Source organism: Phyllostomus discolor, chromosome 6 (assembly GCF_004126475.2).
Source record: "Phyllostomus discolor isolate MPI-MPIP mPhyDis1 chromosome 6, mPhyDis1.pri.v3, whole genome shotgun sequence".
NCBI lineage: Eukaryota > Metazoa > Chordata > Mammalia > Chiroptera > Phyllostomidae > Phyllostomus > Phyllostomus discolor.
The window spans coordinates 70,831,593-70,854,653 of record NC_040908.2 but is presented as its reverse complement, the minus strand read 5'-3'; the positions used below and the strand labels follow the sequence as shown (position 1 = coordinate 70,854,653).

Here is a 23,061-nt window from a genome sequence, read left to right as displayed (position 1 = left end):
ATGTCCCAATGTAGGTAAATGCAAGGGAGTGCAGCCGCTGGAAGGCAGCTGTGCGCCTTTCTTTCAGCCTCGGCTCTGCTCCTTGGGATGGAAACCCATGTTGGGGTGTGAAAGTAAGTATGATTGCTCTTCATTTAAAATGGGAAACAATATTTAACAATCTCTGTCGGCAATGTCAGGTATGCTAAAATATCACACAAGTGCAACTTAAGATGAGATTTTTTTTCGTTTAAAGTAGCCCATTTTGTTAAATGCAGTGCTTAATTTTTTAATTTTCGCACGAGTTAATGCATGAGGTCACACCAAAAGCTCCACTTCTTTCTACTGAGAAGGGTTCCGACATCCTGCACAGACAGAGGAGGGCCAGACTCAAGGTCTTCGGGGTGGGGGAAGAATCACCTCCCCAAGCTGGGACCCTTGCCTTGCCTTTGCCGGGTATCCCTCGTGGGTGGCACAGGCCCTGCTGGCCACCCAGCGATGACCCATTTGGCCTGCACACGCCTGCAGGCCTCCCTCCAAGGATGAGGCGGGGGTCCCTCTGGCCTACTGTACGCTCCCTCCACCACGAGGCCTCCCCACCGCGGTTCAGCTTCCTTCTTCCCGAATCTCCTCGAACTGCACACCTCCCCTGTCCCCGGGTCTTCTCCACCGCGGGGACCCCTATCCCCGGATTTCCCCCAACCGCTCGACTGCCCTGTCCCGGGGTCTCTCCCAAGGCTTGCCACCTCTGTCTCTCGATCTCTCCCACGCCTTGGCTTCCCTGTCCCCATGCTATGCGGGTGGCGCCCGTCTCCCTCCCCGTGGCTGGGATGGTGGCACTCACCACGCAGCGGGCAGGCGCTCGAGGACACGGCGGGACAGAGGTCCGGGGTGGCGAAGGCAGCTGCTCCAGGATGCCGCTCCGCAGCCTGCTGAGTGGAGCGCTGCCTCCAGCCCTGGCGAACCCCTCGTGTCATTTGACCATATAAGGAGAAAGACGCACGCCTCCGAGACGCCGGAGGCGCGGGCTCGGCGCTCTGGCCACGGGTGCCGGGGCGCTGCGGCTAGCGCCCTCGCCCACCTGGTCGCCGCGCCCCGCCAGCCCGCGCCTGCCTCGCGCACGGATTTGGACTCTTTGTTGGTTTGGCTTTTCCCTTGTTCCATCGGGGTCTATACCTCACTGGGTGACGCGCAGTTTCCCCCCTGTAGTTGGCTCGCAGTGTTGAGCGTGGGGCGAGGGCCTCAGGACGCCGAGGCGGCGACCTAAGGACCCTCCGGGCAAAGAGGCAGGAATCTGCGCGGTTCTCGGAAAGAGAAGGAGGCCGAAGGCTGAGAAGACACGGCGAGAGGTGTGAGGGATGGAAAAGGGCCAGTTAAACCTGGGCCCGGGGCGGGGGGGTGGGGGGTCGGGAGGATACGTGGGAAATGTATTTGCACGGTGGGTTTTTGTCCATCTTGCACTGCAGACCCATCTCTGCCACGAAATAAATCCAGCTGATGGCCCACAGTGATAATGCCACGTTCTTTGTTCCGCGCTAGAGAAGGAACAGGAGAAGGTGCAATCCCCAACAGTCCACGGGCGAGGAGGCTCTCTAAACGTTCTGTTGTCCTCTCTGGGCGAGGGAAACAAAAGCCAGGTGGAGGGCCTCGCAAAACCCAGGCCCTCTGCCTGACACACAAACCCACACACCATAGGGCAGTGGTAGGAGAGGGGACACAGGCTGAGCCCCGTGCCTGGGAAAGGGAGCATCTGGAAAGAAATGTTTGTTCTTAAGTAGGTGGCTAGCTGCCGGCCGTGCTTAGGCACAGGTAGAAGGTGAGCCTGATAGCCAGTGAAGGCATAATAGAAATACTGTCAGCAGACACATTATGTTTAACATTCAGTGGACCTCAGAGAAAGAAAAACTACTCGATTGTTCTCTCTTGGTTGACAGTAGCTAGAGATTTTTCAGAGGCTCCCCAATGGGTCTCCAGGCAATCACAGAACTTGAGAGCCACCATATTAGCTTCCCTTGCTGAGCACTAGCTCTTTGTGGTATCTTATTTGATCCTCGTCCTTTTGAGGCACAGGGTTTTATGCCGAGAACCACATCAGAGAGATTTGCGCAGAGCCTAGGGCAATCATTATGCCAGTTGAGATTTGAACCAGAATCTGTCAGATGGCAAAAGCATGCAAGGATCTCACAGGACATGAAATGCCCCTCACCCTATGGGTCACTCCAGTATCCTGCAGAGGGCTAAGACATAAACTCAGACAGAACTGGATGTGGGGAATCCAGCCTTCCCTCCCTCTTCCTTTCCTGAACCCCTCAGCTTCTCACCAAGATGAGAAGTGTGGTCTTCTAATCTGATTTCCTACTGAAAATCAAGGCAGGCCAGTATCTTGAAAATTCAGAGCAAAGTGTGTGTAGAAAAGCTTTTCTCTCTGACAATATCTAGATTTGTTGTCTGTATAGCTGAAAATTACAAGATGATCTAATTCTCAAATGATGAGTCTAAAAAAGTTTTAAAATTATTGAAAAATTTTCTGCACTTCTTTCAGCTAACTTTATTTTATTTCATTTTCTCAGTTTTGTTTTTAATTCATTCATTTTCATTTTATTTTTAATATAACTAGAAGATATAACTATCTTCTAATAGCTGTTTTAACTGTGCCATACAGATTCTGACATGTTGTATTTTCTTTATTATTATTTTAAGAAATTCTGCAATTTAATTTTGTATTTCACTTTTGACTCAAAGGATAGAAAAACATATTAAATGAACTTATGAGGATGTAATTAACAAAATCCAGACTGTGGAAGCAAATTTATCCAGTTTCCACAACAATGTCATAGAAGAATAAAAGGAGGAGAGAGGTGGAGGTGGAAACCAAAAGATAAAAAAGCCTAACCTACTGCAGTGAATGGGTGGACCTAAAAACAGACTATTTAAAAAATTAATTTTCATGAAACAATCTGGCATTAATAAATTAATAAACTACTATTAATTTATTTTCAGTGTGATAATGCAGTTACACTCATTGTTAAAGTCCTTACTTTGCAGAAGTACTGCCATATTAATCAATGAAGTAATATTGTCTGGGGTTACTTCAAAATAATTTGAGTTGCAGGGGATGGGTGGGATACACACTCAGAAACACACATACACGCACACTATACACACACACACACATACTATTTTTATATACACTATATATACATAAAATTGTATCTGCCATGGATTAATGGTAACCATGAAGCTGGGTGACAGGTATGTGGGGTTCATTATACTAGTTTAGCTCCTTTTGTAAGGCTTAGAAAATCCCATAATGACCATTTAAAAAATTATAAATACACATACCATTTGCCCTTAACCCAGCATTTCCCCTCACAGGAAATTATCTTACAGATTGGCTTGTTCCTGTGTAAATTGACATTCACATGAGAGGAGTCACCATGGAATTGTTTATAAATAATAGTAAAATACTGGACCATGTTATATGTTCATTAACAGGGCCTAGTTAAATATCATATGGTACATTTTAAAATTATTTATGTGCATCTTTTAAAAAGAATGAGGTAGCTACATTGATGGATTTGACATGATCTTCAAGATGTAGCAACAAGAAGCATAGAACACTTCGTAGGTAGTGAGCAACTGTTTGTGCTAACAATGAAAGAAAGGAAACGAAGAAGACAATATGTACATTCAGTGTGGTTGCCTCTGGGGGGATGTTGGGACTGAGAGTATTGAGTGAAAGCAAGATTAATTTTTATTATATACCCTTTGTTTTCTTTAAATTTTGAGTTATGTAAATGTATTATCCATTCAAAAAATTAAAAAATATTTTTTAAATTAACACGTTTCTTCTTTAGGAAAAATATGAAAAAAAATGTTCAACTGAATTTATAGAAAGTCAGTAGGAGGTTTGTTAGAAGTAGAGGAAAGAAGAATGCAGTTCTGGGCTTAATGCCATGTATTTTTCTGAACAATTTTTTTAAAAAGATTTTATTTATTTATTTTTAGATAGAGGGGAAGGGAAAGAGAAAGAGAGGGAGAGAAATGTCAATGTGTGGTTGCCTCTTGCATTCCCCTACTGGGGACCTGGCCCGTGCATGTGCCCTGACCAGGAATCAAACTGGCAGCCCTGTGGTTTGCAGGCCAGTACTCCATCCACTGAGGCACACCAGCCAGAGCTTTTCTGAACAATTTTAATCAAAGGACAAACTATTAAAAAAATAAAACTTTACAGAATATTCTGGTAAAATGTATCTTGAAAAGTTATCTTGTACAGCATTGTATTTCCCAGACCTATAGCATGGCACATGGTATGTACTTCATAACTATAGATAATGAATAGATGAATTGCAGAAGGTTTGTTTGAAATCTAACAAGTCACTCATTTTGTAAGCGATTACAGTACTGTGTGACAGATAGAATATTATAGAAAATATAACACAGTCTAAGGCATTACAGTTTGATCTCTGGGATCAGGACTGGATTTGAATCCCTATACTTACCTATGACTAGTTCTGTGGCCTGGGGAAACCCCAAGACCCTTAGTCTGCTCATACAAAAAAGTGAACTAAAAACCTATATACTGCCAAATTTTGGGGAAGATCCTTTCACATAATGCATAAAAAACACTTTGCACATAGTAGGCCCTCAGTTATTTGATGATAAAGAACAGATGAATCCAGAATAAGAAGGAAGCACGAAGGTGGTTAAAAGGTACAAACTTCCAGTTATAAGATCAATTAGAACTGGGGATATAATATACAGCATAGTGACTGAAGTTAATACCATATTGTATGTTTGAAAGTTGTTGAGAGAGTAGATCTCAAAAATTCTCATCATAAAAAAAAATTGTAACTATGTGTGGTGATGGATGTTAACTAGATTTACAGTAGTGATCACTTTGTAATGTATACCAGTATTGAATCATGATGTTGTATACCTGAAACTAATGTAATGTTGTATGTCAATTATGTATACCTCAATTTAAAAAAGAAAACATACCTAGTTCTCATTAAAAGTGAGCATTAGGTTTAGGTGCTATTCTAAATATAAAAGGTTGCCTTTTTGAGGTAAAAATTCTCTGCTACAGATATTATAAAAGGCTAATTCATGGAAAAAATTAAGAAATTGTATTTTTCTGGGAAAGGGATCAAGTGGCAACTCTGATAGGTTATTCAAGATCTTCTGTTTATTTCAGTTCTCTTGTAATTCTTTCACCAACCAACATAACCCTAACTTCTTCCTCTCTTGCTATGGAGGTTTCAGGGAGAAGCATATCTAGGAAGGGAGGAAAGAAAGGGAAGAATTTATGGTGTGGGCCAGTGGTTCTCAAAGTGTGGTCTGGGACCAACCACAGCAGGATCACCAGGAAACTTGCTAGAAGTAAATATTCTTGGGCCAAGCTCTGTTTCAACAAGCCCTGCAGGTAATTCTGATGACTGACAGTGCTTCTGGGTAAAATGCCCTGGAGGAATTCCAACTGGACTCAGTAATTTACCTGAAACCCTAGGAGATGTCCCTTTCTATGGGGGTAGGGAATGGGAACAGAGGTAGATCGAACATAGACAAGACTCAGGAACTCTAAATCCAATAGCAAGCATTACTCACTCTGTCAGATACAAAATTTACAAGACAAAAAGTTCCAGCCTGTGTCTCAGTGATACAAATGCTGAAACTTAATTGTCTCCACAGAGAGGCCCAGAGGAAGGCAGAGCTTCCAGAATGGCCAGGGACTGCAAGCCAGATGGTGGGTAATCAGGTGGACCAGGGAGGCCGGTGAACCAAGACCCACAGCACTGGCTCTAGGAGACCTGACCATCACCAGGAAGAAAGAGAAACCTGTGAAAACACAGGATTGGGGAAGCAGGGTATGGTCAGACTTCCCTACCTTAGTTACCACTTCAATGAAGATTTTTAGAGCACTTTTATTCCACTGACAATGGGGTTTCTCACAGGCAGTTCCACCCACTCAAACCCTGGGCAGGAAACTAGTGGATGATTTGCCCCTGATTCAGAGGTAATCATTCTTAATTGTCTCAGATGGTTGGAGGGTGATTGTCTCAGATCATAACAACTTGTGGTCAAAGGGTGAATTCTCCCCACGCTCCCTGTAGGGGAGTGGAGTCAGAAGGCAGGACTTTGGGGGCTTCCCCACGACACAGCACCAGACCCCAGTGTGGTGGCTCAGACACTTGGACTCACCTTTCCTGAAAGTACTAGCTTCCTGAACAAAGCAGGAAAACCTCTATGGAAGATGACTCTGAAGGCAGGATGGTCACCTGCCTGTGCCAACTACCTTGGTCTGGTTATAGCTACATTCTAGTAGGACCCAGATGTTGGTCCATTGCCTGTTAGATTTTCAGGAAAAAATTAGCCCTCTACAACAGCACACTCTTTTCCTTCCCTTTTCTCCTTGGCCATGCTCTGGTTAGGAGGTAAAATGCTTGGCTCTTCCTTAAGACACAAAGTTTCCGAATCTCATTTCTTCACTCTTTTTTTTTTCACAGACTGATTTAATGGATGCAAAGTGTCAGTGTTTGAAGTCTGAAAATATGCCTGACTCTGAGCCAAATCCACAAACGACTCCCTGAGTCTGAGTTTGCCATCATTGGTTAATCTTTTTTTTTTTCCATTGGTTAATCTTATTTGTAGCACTTCATACAAGTTTCCATGTGGCTTTGATAACTCATTAAGAAAGTTTCTCATTGGGGGCTTAATGACCAATAAAATGAAACCATTCACATTGCAGTTGCAGTCAGTTGTGGGTCAGTAAATGATGCTGGACAGTTTCAAATGAAAATTATTTATAATGTGGACCCAGAAGGCTTGCTTCTTATTTGAGATCATTTGTCTCTGATTTCAGTCCTTTTCTTCTGTAATCCATTCAATTCTCTGCTTGCCAGCAGTTTTTTCCCTTTTATCAGCGATACCAAAATCCATTTAAAAGAAGTGGTACTAGGACTTTTGGTTAAGATGGTGGCATAAGCAGACATGGTTTGCCACTTCATACAACCACTTCAAAATTACAACTAAAATATAAAATAACTATCACACAGAGTAGCCAGAAATCAAGTTGAATGGAAATCTGACAACTATGGAATTGAAGAAACCACATCCATCCAGACTTGTAGAAGAGGCACAGATGTGGAAAGGGCTGGTCCCTCACCCACATGTGGTGTATAAAAATTTAGGAGAGATATCTTGGGAGCGAGGAGTCCCAGCTCCACACCAGGCCCCCAAGCCTAGAGTTCCAGTGCTAGGAAAATAAGTCCCCACAACTTCTGGCTGTAAAAACCAGTGGGCATTGAGTCCGTGGAAGAAACTTCTGGAGCCCCAAGCAGTTCCTCTTAAAGAACCCACACATGGACTCACCTATTCATGCTCACTCCCACTGAGCTCCAGCACTAGGGTGGCAGCCTGAAGGGCACCAGTGGAGTAGAGGGAGGAACTGAAATATTTGGCATTAAGGCAAGGAGAAGCCATTGTCCCTTTCCTAAACCCTCCTCCCACAGAGCTGGCAAGCTGGTGCCATATCTGAAACTCCATCAACCTGGCTAACACTGTTTGACCTGCCTTGGAGATCCTGAGAAAGTTAGCCGCATCAAATTTATGGGCCACCCAAGCTTCTTTTCCATGTGAATGGCCAGTCTTGACTCATGCTTCAGAACTTCCTAAATCCTCTCAAACAAGCAAGAGCTGGCCTCAGTGACTCCCAGGCCTGGCACTAGCAGTAGCCAGCCTAGGTTCACAGATTGGCTTTGTTGAGAATCTCCAAGCCCAGCACAAGTAGCAGCCATCTCAGATTGCTTTATAGTTCAGGCAGGGTGGTCCTGGGCAAAACACAGGTGGGGGCTGACCTTGGCCTGCACCACCTAAGAAACCCTAGGGCCAGCTTACCCAGTGGATAGCTGCAGACTACATCAGAGCACTACCACTCTGATCCTGAACAGCTGATCCTCCAAGGAGTATGGAGGTTTCTGATAAGTCACAGACAATCCTTGCAGCTGACTGGCCTGAGTAAATCCCTCTCGATCTTCCAACAGCAACCAAGGCTTAGCTATAAGAGAAAGGTATACTCAGCCCATATGAAGGGCACATCTTGAGCACACAACCCAGGTGTTAGGGGTGGCTGTGCCACTAGATCCTACAGGACACCTACTACATTAGGCCACACTACCAAGACAGGGAGTCATGGAAGCTCTACCTAATACATAGAAACAAACACAGGGATGCTGCCAAAACAAGAAGACAAAGAAACATGGCTCAAATGAAAGAACAGATCAAAACTTTAGAAAAAGTGCTAAACAAAATGGAGATAATCAATCTATCAGATGCAGAATTCAAAACACCGGTCATAAGGTGCTTAAGGACCTTAGTGAGGACCTCAACAACATAAAAAAGATCCAGTCAGAAACAAAGGGTACACTAATTGAAATAAAGAACAATTTACAGGGAAACAACAGTAGAGTGGATGAAGCCAAAAATCAAATCAATGACATGGAACATAAGGAAGCAAAAAACAAACTATCAGAACAACAAGAAGAAACAAGAATAAAAAAATAAGGATAGTGTAACCAGCCTCTGGGACAACTTCAAGTGTTCCAACATTCACATCATAAGGGTGCCAGAAGGAGAAGAGAAAGAACAAGAAATGGGAAATCTATTTGAAAGAAAAAATAATGAAAGAAAACTTCCCTAATTTTTGGTGAAGGAAATAGACATGCAAGTCCAGGAACCACAAGACAGTGGATGCAAAGAGGTCCACTCCAGGACACATCATAATTAAAATGCCAAAAGTTGAAGATAAAGAGAGAATCTGAAAGCACTAGGAGAAGAGCAGTTAGTTACCTACAAAGGAGTTCCCATAAGACTGTCAGCTGATTTCTCAAAAGAAAACTTTGCAGGCTACAAAGGACTGGCAAGAAATATTCAAAATCAAGAAAATCAGGGACCTATAGCCAAGATTACTCTACCAACCAAAGACATCATTTAGAATCAAAGGGCAGATAAAGAGCTCCCCAGAAAAGAAAAAACTAAAGGAATTCATCATCACCAGACCATTATTATATGAAAGGTTAAAGGGACTTTTTTAGGAAAAAGATCAAGACTATGAACAATAAAATGGAAAAAAAAATACATACCTATCAACAATTGAATCTAAAAAAACAAATTAAGCAAACCAGAAGAACAGAGACAGAATTATGGATACAGAGAGTGTTTTGATGGTTGCCAGATAGGAGGGGGCTGTAGGAGAATAGGTGAAGAGGTTAAGTCATTAAGTACAATTAGGTAGTTGCAGAAGAGCCATGGGGATGTAAAGTACAGTATAGGAAATGGAATAGCTAAGAACTTATATGCATGACCCATGGACATGAACAATGGTGAGAGGATTGACTGAGGGAGTGGGGGGATGCTTGGTGGAGGGTGGCAAAAAGGGAAAAATGAGGACAACTGTAATAGCATAATCAATGAAATATAATTTAAAAAATAATATAAGTAGAAGTGTTCTAAGGTCTGTGCAAACCTATCAGAATTTCATTTCAAATGAAACATATTTGTGCCCCTAAAATACTTGAAGCTTTTTTTTTCTTTCAGTCTTTTTTTTTCCAATTAGAAGAGAAGGTTATCTAAAGCTCCTTTACATGTGGACTCTGACAATTCTTCCTGGCATCTAGAAATAGAGGCTTTTCATTCCTCACTTATTTTTCAGAATGTTGATTTTAAACCACACTGAAATCTAGATGTTTTTATTGAATTAAGTTTATGAGTCAATACTTTAAAATCATAAGCTCTTTTTCCCCTGCCACTAAAGTCCCTTTGTACTATTTCTCCTTTGATTGGGGTCAATAACAGGAAAACCACTGGCCTAGCTAGGAAGAGCCAGGGAGCCATCCGCAGAGAGCAGGCTTGAGCTTGGGCTCAGGATGCCCTATGGAGGAGTATGTGTGCCCTAGGTAACAAACACCCTTAAATTTTGTGTGTGTCCCCATCTCCCCTGTGAAGCAAAGAATATACCACCTCTCTTGTTACCTTAAAGGGTTGTTTCAAATTATTTAACTTTTCTCAAGTCATTTTTATGGCTAATAAATAATTGAACATTTTCTAGAATATCTCCTGTGGCTGATTCTTCACCATGGTGTGGATTGATGTGAGATAAAAAGCTGTATTATATGTTGCTTTATGTTCTTCTGAATAACAAGGAGAATCTTCCACCTGTTTCAGAAACTGCTTTAACATTGGACCTAAGAGTCATGAAAAAGCTTTCTGGGACAGCCAAAACCTTCTTTTTACATCATTGCAATGGTAATTGTTGAAACACCAGGAAAAGATTTTCTGAGATAACTGACCTTCAGCTTATACTTGCCATACTAACCCCCCTGCCACTCACACATATGTTTTAAAATTCTGAGCCATGCTAACTGATGATGTTTTTGGAAATTTCTGTGCAGTGAGAGATGTTGAGCAATTACTCTGTAACAGTCCCAGATTAGCTGTGAGCTTCCCCGCAGGGATACAGGGAGCTCCAGTGGCAAATGACCATCAGATACCTGAAAACGTTCATCTAGATGTTCTTAAATTTGAGACATCTTTTCTTTTTTCCTTCTCTTTTGCCTTTATTTCAACAATTTGAAATTATATTTTCATCTTGCTGATGGCCTTACTGTAACCTAGTTCCCTGGCTTTGTTAACATTGTATGAACTCAGTTCTCACTCTCATCGCTTAGTGTAGGGTGTCCATTTCCCTGTGTCTCGATTGGTTCCTTGAATTTCCAGGTCATATTAAAAGTAGACGAAGGACATGCTTGAGAAGTGAGTATGTTTGAAAAGTTATCAGGTCAGGAGAGCAGGGACTGTGATCCTAAGCTAAGCAGTCATTGAGACCTTCTGGCTCATTCTTTTTGCTCCTATATCCTCTACCTGCAGCCAGAGTGAAAGGGGTATGAGGAGGAAGATTCCTTTTTTCATTGTGCTCTGCTAGCAAGTTTCTCCATATTCTTTAAAGCCTGGATAAAGTGTCTTCCCTAGAAAGGCTATGCAGGGAACTGATCGATAGCCTCATTTTTTATCATTCCATACTGTCTCATCCTTCCCTTCTTTACAACAACAGGAGTGAGACCCCTTATGGGCAAGGATTGAGACCTTAATTTCTATATTCTCTGCAATTTATAACTTGGTCAATATTTACTGAATTAGATTCCAATTTTTTAAAAATGCCTAATATAAGGTAGCCAATATAGGGTAGCCATACAAGGGCTCATTTTGGGCTTCCCTGAATTAAAAAAAAAAAAATCCCAGCCCATTGCCAATTGGGCAGTTCAGTTCTGGGCTTTGCATTGAGACACAGCTAGCAAATAACTTGAATTAAAGTAAGGCAGAAGGGCCTGTCCTTCCAGATGGCGTCAGAGGTTAAGAAGCTGAAAATAGGGCCAGAGGGGTCAGCATGGGGAAGTTCTTGGGATACTGCTTCTATCTCCAAGATCAAGGTCTTCATAAAGTGGGGTATGCTTCCCTTGACCTGCTCCTGCTGCTGCATTTTTCCTGGGCCTTACTCAACAGCTAAGACTAGGGCTCATTGAGTGACTTCCTTGAAGTCTACAGTCTTCATTTTTAGCAACTGAATGTGGTGTTCATGTCCTTAAACAATGCTTGGGCATGTTTGATTTTCTATCAAATGCTTTTAAAAAGTCCTGTATCCCACAGAAATTCGTAAAAGTTCTCTCCTCCACGGTGTCATGAGCATGTGTTATGGGCCATTTGTGGAGCAGGTCTACTTGCTGTTGCCTATTTAGTGACAACAACCTTGCATAGTTTGGAAGAGGGGTTCCCCCACCCTTGAAGCTGCTTCTGATAAACAGTCTCTGCAGAGATGAGCCCAGACAGAAGCATATAGCTTATCTGCCTCCAACTGTACCTGTTTTAAGGTGAAATCACTCAGAAAAATAAAACAAAAACTTCTCTATTTCCTTCATTCACTCAGACTGTTGATATATAAACATTTCCAAAGGTAGACCCAATGAGTAAGCTTGCCTTTTTTTTTTTTGATTGTTGGCATCTACACTCATGGAGATGACTGCGGGGTTTTCCAAACCATGTAGTCCTGATTTTGACTTAGCCATCAGCAGGCCATCTTAGAATATTTCCCAACCAAGACTGGAACCAGTCCTTCCACTTACAAGAAGTACACCTTCACACAGCCAGCTGGGCTTGCAGGGAGAATTCTGTTGTTTTGGACAGGCCTCCTTTGCTCATGTGCGAGGGGCACACACAGAGAGAGATCAGTGTCTTCACAACCCTGATTAGAATGAGGAGTTTAGAGAAGCAATCATTCATCAGAAGCAATATTTCTTTGTAAAAAAAATATTACAAAGAATTTTTCCTTTCTTTTTTTCTTTTGACTGCTGGTATGTTGACTTTTTTTTTTTGTATAGAAAGGTGAGATGGGTGTGGATTTAGACTAAGAGTCTTGGAAGATTTAGTTCTTCCCTTTTTGTTTGAAACTGTAGGAGGAGAGGTGGTTTAAGAGGAACTTCCCATGCAACACGGTGTCCATGGTGGGAGGGTGATGGGGGAGGGGCACCTGGGAGAGCCTCTGGCAGTCCCAGGTCAGGACACCTTCCTACAGTGATAGGAAAGGCTGAGGTGTGGTAGGCTGAGGGGTGCTGAGCCAGGGTGGTGAAAGTCTATGTACAACAAGTTTTGGGGACATAGAGAGGTGCCATGCAGGCCTGCTGTAAAGAATGTCCCACAGAGAACAAGAGAAGACTGTCTGCAGGAAAAACAGGAAAGGAGAAGATGGTGAGAGGAAGAAAAAGGAAGCTTCCATTTGGTAAATAAGTGAGGAGGCCGTACTTGGCTAGTTACCTTATATGGGCAAATAAAGCGCTGGATACTATTCACCTAGAAGTCAGGGATGGTTTTAGAGAAAAACCTGAAATTACCCCAAAACTCTCCCAACTTAGTTTCAGCCATGTCAAGACAGGCCATGATATGATAACTGAGCAAGTCAGGAAAGTAGGGTTGATATTGTAACCAAGCAAACAAGGAAAGTAGGGTAAGTGTAGAGGGTATATGCAAGCTTAGTAGATCAGCCCCCAAGTTAATAGCAAATTTTACATTTTTGTTTAATAACATTGCTAATTGTATTGTAATTGTGCTTAGGACCAACCTTCTGGTCTACTGTTATGAAGAGTACTGCATATGATGTGTATAACATTATCATTTAAATGCTTATCAAGGTACTTGGTCCCAGAAAGAAGAGGCAGAGGTAACATAAATCCATCCTGGAACCATCTCCAGTTCATCCCTGACTTCCCTGGAGTCCCAGAGCTGCTAGTGTGGATCAGATAGGAAAAGCTCGTGCTGTGTTAGTAACAAGCCGCATCCTGGCCCAGCCTTCCCCAGGGCCTGAACTAGGAGAACAAGCCGACTTCTGCCTGCTTCTTACTTCGAGGGCCTTCAGCAGAGTTAACCAGAACAAAGAGGCATTCCAGAGGGCAAGGAATACCAGGTGCCTTGACCCAGTTTTTAGACTTGGATAGGGATCCCGAGATTACTATCTACACCCTGGCAAAGCTGGAAGCAGAGGCTGTGATTTGGGAGGCAAGACCCAGCATCCTCCAACGCTCACACCAAGGGTGGAATGCAGTAGAGCAGGGCTGTGCATATGACTTTTTCCTCCACAAAAAAAGCAGCTTACCAGCTGGAAGAAGATCTGGCAAGTCTGAAACCCAGGCTAGTTTTATTGGCAACTGCTTCACCTACTAGAAGCCTGGCTTCTCTGTCTCTTTTCATGGTCCTGAAAATGACCAGGCGTGTGCCCTGATAAGAAAAATAAACCCAAATAGCTGCAAAATGAATTATTTTCTCTTCTCTATGTCTGGCGGGGTCAGGCTGGTCTCTTGGCAGAGAGAAGATTAAGGCACGAGCCCAGGTCAGGTGCCACAGCCTACTTTAACTGAGCATTTCTGCTAGAGGTTCTCTGAATGTCAGTAAGCTACTTGTCAGCAGATTTATTAGGGCAATGCCTTTGAAGTCTATTTTGACTGCCAATCTCTGGTAAATGTGTCATATATTACACTGCAAGTTGTTGGTGGTGTCTAAACCAACATTTCAGATGGTCTTACTCAGACCAGAAGGATTTCTTGGCACAGGCAACCAGAGGGAAGTGTATGATATGCACATCTTGTATGAGCTTGCATTTTTATTGTGCTGGCGACCAGAGGGGTCCACATAGGTGGAAAGAAATGCAGCAAGACTGCAATGAGAAGGAGTGAAATGAGTAACTTCTCTATCAGAGAGAAGTTAACAGCACTACTAGGCCAAATGCAGGTGGCGGCAATGAGGCTGTGAGCATGGAGAAAAGTTATGTGATAAAAATATGCTTAGTTACTTTAAGAAGATATGCACTGCCTGTTAAACAAACCTCAGGTAAGATTCCAGGGGTCTAGTACATAAAAGGTTTTTATTTTAAGATTTCAAGTTCTATTTCATCACTTGCAAAATGTTCACCATTTTGGCTTTGAACCAAATCCTCATGAAACTTAAGGGAGGGGAACAGTAATACAAACCAACATGAAAGAATTCCAAATGGGCCTCTGTGGGCATGTGTGTGTGGTACTCATTTGGGTAATGAGACTTGTTCATTTTTATCTCAGTTAATAAAGCTGATCCTAAAAAGACAGACTGACACCCACTATATTTGAAACTGTAGACAAAAATTAAAGGATATTAACATAATTTCCCAGTATTATTTTTGAGTTAAACTTTCAAAATGTAACTTTTGAAAATAAAAACAAATGATAACTTTAGAAAGAGTATTACCAAAGATCAATCCTGTCACATTTAAAGTGAACTTTTAAAGAAAACAAAGTATAATATACAACATTTTTTCTGCATTAATTACTTTCGAGCCCAAGTTAACAGCCCTTGTTTCTTATTCCTGGTTATAGTTAGAATTCTTTTCCCCTAATCACCCCAAATCCTAATCTTTAAAATAAACAATTTGTAAAAGATCCTGAAACTCAGAGCTATTTTGACAATAAAAGCTCATCTGACATCCTTCTCATAGCAATTGGATTGAAGATGGTGGGCAGGAAGAAATGATCAGTCAGAAACTTCCTGTTTGCTGAGTGATTCATCCTCACAATGCCACAAAAATAAAGAAATGTCAGCCCATTCCTTCCAGAGTTTAAAGTCCAGTGCGACTGGGAGGAAGGGAGCCAGCTGGCTAAAGGTGAGAGCCCAGTAAGATCTGGTCAGGGTTCAGTTCTGGAAGGTATATCCCACTCTGAGTATATTTACTCATATATCCAAAAGAATTGAAAGCAGAGTCTCAAAGAAATATTTGCACTTACATGTTCATAGCAACATTTTTCACAATACCCAAGAAGTGAAAGCAACTCAAGTGTCCATCAAAGGGTGAATGAACACAACGTGGTCTATACATACAACATAATATTATTCAGTTTCAAGAAAGGAGGGAATTCTGACACTTGCTACAACATGGATTAACCTTGAGGATGTTATACTAAGTAAAATAAGTCACAAAAAGGCAAATACTGTATGATTCCACTTACATGACGCACTCAGGGTAGTCAAATTCATAGAAACAAAGTAGAGTGGTAGCTGCCAGGGGGTGGGGGAGGAGGGAATGGAGAGTTAGTGTTCAATGGGCACAGGGTTTCAGTTCTGCAGTATGAAAATCCTCTGGAGACCTGCTGCCTAACAGTGGTGGAAACAGGGAAACAGGACAGGGAAGGAGAGAAAGCTAAGCAAGGAAATGGTTTCAGGTCAAATCCCAGCCTCAGTCCATGCATATATTTGACATTACTGAAATGTACATTTAAAAGTGATTAAGATGGTAAAACAACAACAACAAAGATATGGAAAGTGTATGTGTAGAAAGTGATGGTAGCAAAGGAAAGCACTTAGCCAGACCCGAGGGTCTGTCATGTTTAATTTTATGTGCCCAGATGTTTGGTCAAACATTATTTGGGGCATTTTTTCAAGGGTGTTTCTGGATGTGATTGTCATATGAATTGGTAACTGAGTAAAGCAGATTACCCTCCCTAAAGAAGGTGGATCCATCTGATCAATTGCAGGCCTGAACAGAACAAAACACCGACCCTCCCTGGAGTGAAAAAGAGTTCTTTCTGTCTGACTACCTGCAAGCTGGGACATCAGTTTTTTTTCCTGCTTTTGGACTTGAAATACAACATTTAATTTTTAGGTATCTAGCTTGCTGACTCACCCTAAAGGTATTGGGACTTCTCAGTCTATGTAATAACAGAAGCCAATTCCTTATAATAAATCAATTTCTCTCATATACACACACACCATTAGTTTTGTTTCTCTAGAGAAACTCTAACTAATACAAGGTCCTATGAAGGCTTTTCTTGGAAGAGATATCATCTGGCCTGAGCCTTGACAGAAACATAAAGAGGTGGCCAATTGGAGAGCATTAATGGGACACAGAGGCCCTTGTGACACGTCAAGGCCTGTGTCAAGTCTTGCACACAGTTCAGCATTACCAGAGCCAGACATGAGGCTGAGAGGAGGTGGGACCAAACCATAGAAAACCTTACATGACACACTAAGGAGCTTTCTCCTATAGGCCAGCATCTCCCACTCAGGTCTGCAGGTAGCATGTGTAAGAGGTACCTCACACATGACACATACAAGCTAACACTCAAGATTAAGGTCAGATAGGGCTGGTAATTCCCAAGTTAAACACATTAACAGGTATCTTTACTACAGGACTTTTCAGAGCCTTTAATGAGCCAGTGGGCAGCATGAATCTTCAGGAGAGGATGTTGAGCTTTAACACAGACTCCATCCCCCTGTCTAATTCTGATACCTGTGAAGATGGGAATGGAGGCCACTTCCATAAAGTACAGCTAGGAGACTGGGAGTCATTGAGAGAGCGTAGGCAGGAGACTGACATGGTTCGTTCTTTGATTTTGATAGATGACTTTGACTCAAGTATAGAAATCTACTAGGGGCTCATTTAGGAGCATAGGAGATTCTGCCAGTGCTCTTTCACTGTCTCTGTGTCGAGTGCCTTTAGGCTATTGGAGCTGTGTCACTTCTAGTCCTGGGGTGCCCTTGACAATCACTGGCAGATGTGGGGAAGTGGCAGTGCAGTTCCCTTCCTTAGTCAGGTCAAACCCGTCAGCAGGGTCTGGCTGAGGCTGGGACTTGTCCTGGAATCATGTTCTTGCTGATCTTCCTCCCCTCCCCACTGCCTACTGGGGCACTTCCTCAATAAAACCCAGACCTCACTTTTGGGAAACCCAAGGACAAGAGGCTGCTGCCTTGGTCCTTTCAAAGGAAGGTAGATTAGGAATGAGGGCAGTAGTAGTAGGAGTAGGAGCCATTCAAGAATATTAAATACATAAAATCAGTAAAAATTATGATAGATGATTGGATCCTGAGGATGCATCCAAGATAATTTCTTTGGCTTAGATAAATGACAGGTACCATCATCAGGAAAATAGAAAAAACAAGTTTGTGGTACAGGATGATTTCAGTTTTGACCTATTGAAACTGAAGTGGTTTCAGGAAGACCATCCAAATAGAAAAATTTCCCAAGCTTGTATGAACAAGCTGCAGGATGTTAGAGTTGGTGATATGGCTATAAGCATTCACTAGCCAAATGGCAGCTTAAAAACAACAAAAACCAATAGAGTGGGTAAGTAACCTAAGGGGGATGTGGATTGTGAGGGCTGGGTCAAAGGTCAAGTTCCAGGAGCCTTTGAAGTTTAAGTGGTAGGTAGAGGAGAAAGCACCCATGTAGACCAGGGATCCGGGAACCAGGAGAGAGAGAGTGGATATCAATGACTAAAATAATTCAAGGAGTAGTGGCCAATAGTGTTGAATGAGGTAGGGGCTGCTAAGTGCAGCTTTTCAAATGATTGCAAATTGTAGCTCAACTTTTAATTATTTGAGAGCCACTTGAAGATTTCAGAAGCATATTTCATAAACAATAACCCTTTACAAATATAATTATCTGCATTTTAGAGGAGAGAAGATTGTGGTACAAAGAGAGGGTACTTGGTGGATCACTCAGATGAGTCCACCACATTGCTAGAGCAGGAAGGCTGTGTATCTTTGCATCTTGCCTGTCTGATGAAAAGATACCGGCTTCCTCTCTGACGGTATAATGGCCATACCATTTCATCACCCTTTGGGGGTGCCTATCCACAGTGGACACAGTGTATTGCCATCTACATTTGTCAAGGTGCTCTGGGCTTTTGGAAACACGGGTTCTGTATTCTCATAAGGAAGAGGTAAGAGAGAAATACTCAGCCTCCTGAAAGGCAATGTGCTTTTTGGCTCAGCCCCTTACCATCATCCCAGCCCCACCCAAAATATCCATATGCATTTTTGATGTAGAAAAGCAATTGCTTAGTCTAAGTTACTTTAACCAAGAGGCAGAGCTTCATAAGTCAAGTCAAAAATAACCAAAGCAGAATGAAAAACACATGGTAAAGAATGGAAACAGCAAATCTATTAAAATACCTATACAGTTGGCTTTATCACTCCTTCCAGACTGCCTGCTTAGTGTGGCTCCCTTCTGCTCAGCACCAGGGTCCCCTCTTTTCCCTCCCACTAGCCAGTGGTCATAAAAGGCAGCCTTTGATGTGGGGGTAACCAGTTAACCACCCTCAGACCTTCTGTGAATTACAGGAAGAGGCTGCTGCAGAGACCCTAATACAATGAGGAAGGAGCCAGACCCTCGGGCTGTGAGATATTTTACCTGTTTTTTGGCACATAAGTGGGGTGAATTAGAACAGGCGCACACAAACAATCTGTACTTGTACACTGAGGAACAGACAGTGCTGGGCGGTGGATGTGCAGAAGAGGTTTGGGGTTCCTAATAATTAGCCACGTTGCTTTCTAGCTTCTCAGAGTTCTGCTCACAGAACCCTTTCACTCTTTGGTGAACCTCACAGGTTTTTGTTTTGTTTTGATCTTTTACTTTTCCCATGAAGACTTATGTCTATAAAACTGATCAGGTAGGAAACCACTTCATTGCCTCCAGCCCAAAGGATCAAACTAGGCCATCTGCAGAGAAGGATGTCTGAGCAGCCCATGGGAGTGAGTAAGCTGCCCTTGGCCCTGTGAGGATCCAGGCAAAAATAAAAAAGGACCAGAAAGTATGGCCACAGCTGTGGATCGCCAGCTCTGATGATGGCCCACACCAGGAAAGATGTTTTTACACAAGCCTTCCTGTGGTGCTGGAAAAATATTATTATGAAATAATGCTTATCCTTACTATGGGAGACATATTCTGTTCTCTTTTATTCTATTTTTTCTATTCTAGTGTATTTTATTTTATTGTTAAAAATATGCAGATTTCAATCCACTAAATGGTTTTCTTGGCTCACACAGAGCTATGAAACTGGTCTCTAGTTTGAGAAACTTGCATTTAGGCCAGATTCAGGCCAGAGGAAAGCTTTTTGTGAACTCATGGTTTCCTGTAGAGTGACAGCAGAGAAGAAAGTCACCTCAATTTAGGAAAATGTCATAAAAGAAAATCAAGCTACAAGGTGAGGCCTTGAAACTCAAATCATAATCTCTTGAAGAAAGAAACACATTTGATTTTAACATACTGGCCGGTATAAGGAGGTCACAGCCTAGTTGTATGTTATAGGAAATCCTACTTCAGGGTTTTTTATCTTCCTTGTGGAAGGAATAAAAATGTCTGAGGTGGCATGAAGCTTATGAGAATTGAAAAATCCCTCTAAATGTTTTTCCATCCAAGGCAGCTCCACAGGGGCCCTTGGTGCCTATAAAACAAGGAGCTGTGGGGCCCAGTGACTGGACCCTCCTGCAGCCCTCAGATCTGCCCATTTCTACCTGTTGACTCAGCATACTTATTGAAAGCATTCTCTTTGCTTCTCAAACTGTCCCAGTTTTGACCATAAATTCTATGGTTACCCTAAGTGTGGATAATCGAAGAAAATATGTATAGGGCATACAATCTGTATTATTATTATTATTATCATCATCATTTTGTCACAAAAACACACAGTTCATATGTTTATTTACTAATTTCTAACACTGAAATAGACCCCAGAAAGGGTTGGAATAATGCGACTGGATACCTGCCCTTGAAACTCATGATCATGCCACATGCCTGGTTCCTGTGGTGCAGGGGCCCCTCCAAGTTAACCCCAGTCCCTCCACCTGGAACACTGAGCCCTTTCACATGCTTCCCACCCTGGTGGCTCCTGAGCCATCCCCAAGTCAGAAGAGGGTATTCATGTATATATAGGGGCAACCTGATGCCACTCAAGATGAGGTCTGACATGGCTCAACTGCCACAGATTTGGGAATCAGGGGCCTTGCTGAGCTGTGGACTCCTTCTAATCCCCCCCAGTCTTCCTGGCTCCAGAACTGCCGTCAGACCCTGTCCAGCCCCTGAGAGCCGGGAATCATCCTAGGTGCCAGCATGACTTGGACACCCACAGCACACTACCCTCCATGGCTGATATGTGGCTTCAGTGTCCAGTCTCTTTGATCCTGGTGCATCAGGTTGCCCTGCTGTTGGCTGGCATTTCCCCAGCCTCCCATCACTGTCACCTGTGCTGCTGGGCCCTGAATATGTCACTGGAGCACCCTGAGCAAAGTCACCCAGCCTGTCCTGGTGCCCCTTGGGTGTTAATGGGCTCTTCTCCACCTGCTGTGTTACTGTGGGGCATCCTGGTGCTGGGACTGCCCTGGGATGTGACTTGGCCCCCCTCCCCAGGCACCTCCCCACCGTGAGCAGCGTGGCCTCCAAACAGGTCATTACCACTTTGCAACCTACTTTTATGGAATATTTATGGTTTCTTGAAAGTAAATACTATGGGTGAGGATAAAGGGAGACTGAATATTTTAAAACTTGGCTCATTAAGATAAGGTGCTTTGTAGAGTTAACTGTGACTCTTTGGCATCCTGTGCATTGTAGGGCACAAGGGGACAAATCGTCCAGTTTAGTGTCATATAAAATCCAAACTGAGATCCAAGCTTTTCATCCTCCCCTCATTATAACCAAGGAAAAAAGATCTGTGAAACACAAAAGGCTGTAGTGTGTGCTAAGTAGTGCAGTGGGCAGGAGATTATGATAGGGCTAATCCCATGTCTGCTTCTCAGTGACTGGGAGGCAGAATAATGGCTTCCCAAAGCTCATCCCCAGAAATAGTAAGAGAATTTTGCAGGTGATTATACTATGGGTCTCGATTAGGGAGATTATCCTGGATCATCCAGGTGGGCCCCACGGAATCACAAGTGTCCTTATACTGGAAAGAGGAGGCAGGAGAGTCAGAGTCAGATTTGAAAATGTTAACTCTGGCTTAGAAAGTGGAGGAAAGGGCCATGAACCAAAGGATGTAGGAGGCCTCTAGAGGCTGGGAAAAGCCAAAAACCAATTCTTTCCCAAAGGAACCAGCTTTGCTGTCACAGACTTTAGCCCAGTGACACCATTTCAGACTTCTGACCTCCAGAACTGTAAGACAAATTTGTGTTGCTTTCAGACAACAGACTGGGATAGTTTGTTATAGCAGCAATGGGAAACTAATATGGCAACTGCAACTACATCTCCTTAGTTAAGGATACTTTTCTGGATTTTCCTTTGTTACCTCATCTGTAACCAGGAATGCTAATAGTGCCTATGTCATATAGTTGTTGTGCAGACAGGACAACGTGAAGCAAACCCACGGCACGCTTTATGGCACATGGCATGTGCTCCTCAATGAATGGTAGCTATTAGTGTTTTTACTGCCTTGTTGGGTCCTTAAAAGTGCCTTAAGAGGTTCTTGTCATTATCCTCTTTAAAGAGGAGGCTCTGGGAAGGTGATTTCTTGCCTGGGCACATTGTATGTGGCAGAGCTGGGATCCAAGCCCAAACGACCCTATTCCTAGGTTTCACTTGTCCCTTAAAACAAAATGAAAAAGTAGTGAAAGTTTTGAAATGAGGTTTAAGTATGGACAGGGGAACATTAGACTTGGATCCTGATAAGACTACTTTGTGATAGATGCTGATATATGAATTACGGTGAAAAGCTGTAAAGAATTTGAGCCTTCATTTTCAACAAACACTTATTTAGGACCTAGTTTGTGCCACTCACTGTTGTAAGTCCTGGGGACATGTCAGTGAACAAAATAGCGAGCCTCTGCTGCAACTGGAGCTCTCATGTTATTCAGGGACACACAAACACTGATACATATGTAGCTGTGAGTGTGGATAATGTGAGGCAAGTGTTTTGAACAGAAGTAGATTAGGGTAAGGAGCTAGACAGTAATTTTAGCTGGGGTGGGTGTATTTCAGATACGGTGTGAATGAAGGAGGGAGGAAGGTGTGTGATTTTCTTGTCAGGGAGCTCACTCATACCAGCAAGTGAAAATACCCTGGAGCAGGGCAGTGTGACTGGAAGAGCATCCTAGGTGGAGAGGGAGAAAGGGAGGAGATGAGATCAGAGTCCCAGGGCCTGGGTCAGTGTAGGACTCTGTAGGTTATGTAGCACTGAGATTGTGTTTTAATTTGGGGTGCCATTGGAGAGTTATGAGCAGGTGAGAGACATGATCTAATTTGTTATGAAAATGATAACAAATTTTAAAAAGAGACTTGTGGTTGAGCTGAGCTCACGTTGACCTGTGGAGCTGCCCAGCTGCTCCAGCTGGCAGAGGTTTGCTGCAGCTGCCTAGGAAACAGTGAAGTACTGTACACAAAAGTAGAAACAGCTCTGGGCCGGGTGCCAGGATCCTGCCAAGCTGACCCCCAGCCAGACTGGAGGGTTTTCTACTGCTGCTGCTTAACAGTGGTAGAAGGCTCTATCAATTCCTCTGCAGAAATTTCATTACTTAGATGATGTTGAACTTGTCACTGTGAATTCCAAGCCTCCTGACTTGTTGAGAACTCTGTTTTGATTAAAAGGACCTCACTCTGCCCTCCTCACTGTCCTCAGAGTTTTTCCATCTGAGAGTATTTAAGACATGGGACTGTGGTTGTAAATGTTTCTCCCCTCACTTGGATAGTTGCTGGTGCTGCTTAATTTGAGTGCCAACAAATTTGCACCTGTTTATAGGATTTTTTCATTT

The 23,061-nt window shown here is 42.9% G+C and overlaps 1 protein-coding gene across 2 annotated transcripts in view; it reads right to left on the bottom strand.

The window, feature by feature from the left end:
- FHL2 (four and a half LIM domains 2) overlaps positions 1-23,061 on the bottom strand; it is a 72,256-nt gene that overhangs the window by 41,846 nt on the left and 7,349 nt on the right. Inside the window, exon 1 of one of the 2 annotated variants that reach the window (XM_028515194.2) lies at positions 824-1,023. The exons of the other annotated variant lie outside the window; for it this stretch is intronic. The gene's annotated coding sequence lies outside the window, so the exon portion shown is untranslated. Of the gene's footprint in view, positions 1-823; positions 1,024-23,061 lie in introns of those variants that run through there. 2 annotated transcript variants of the gene reach the window in all.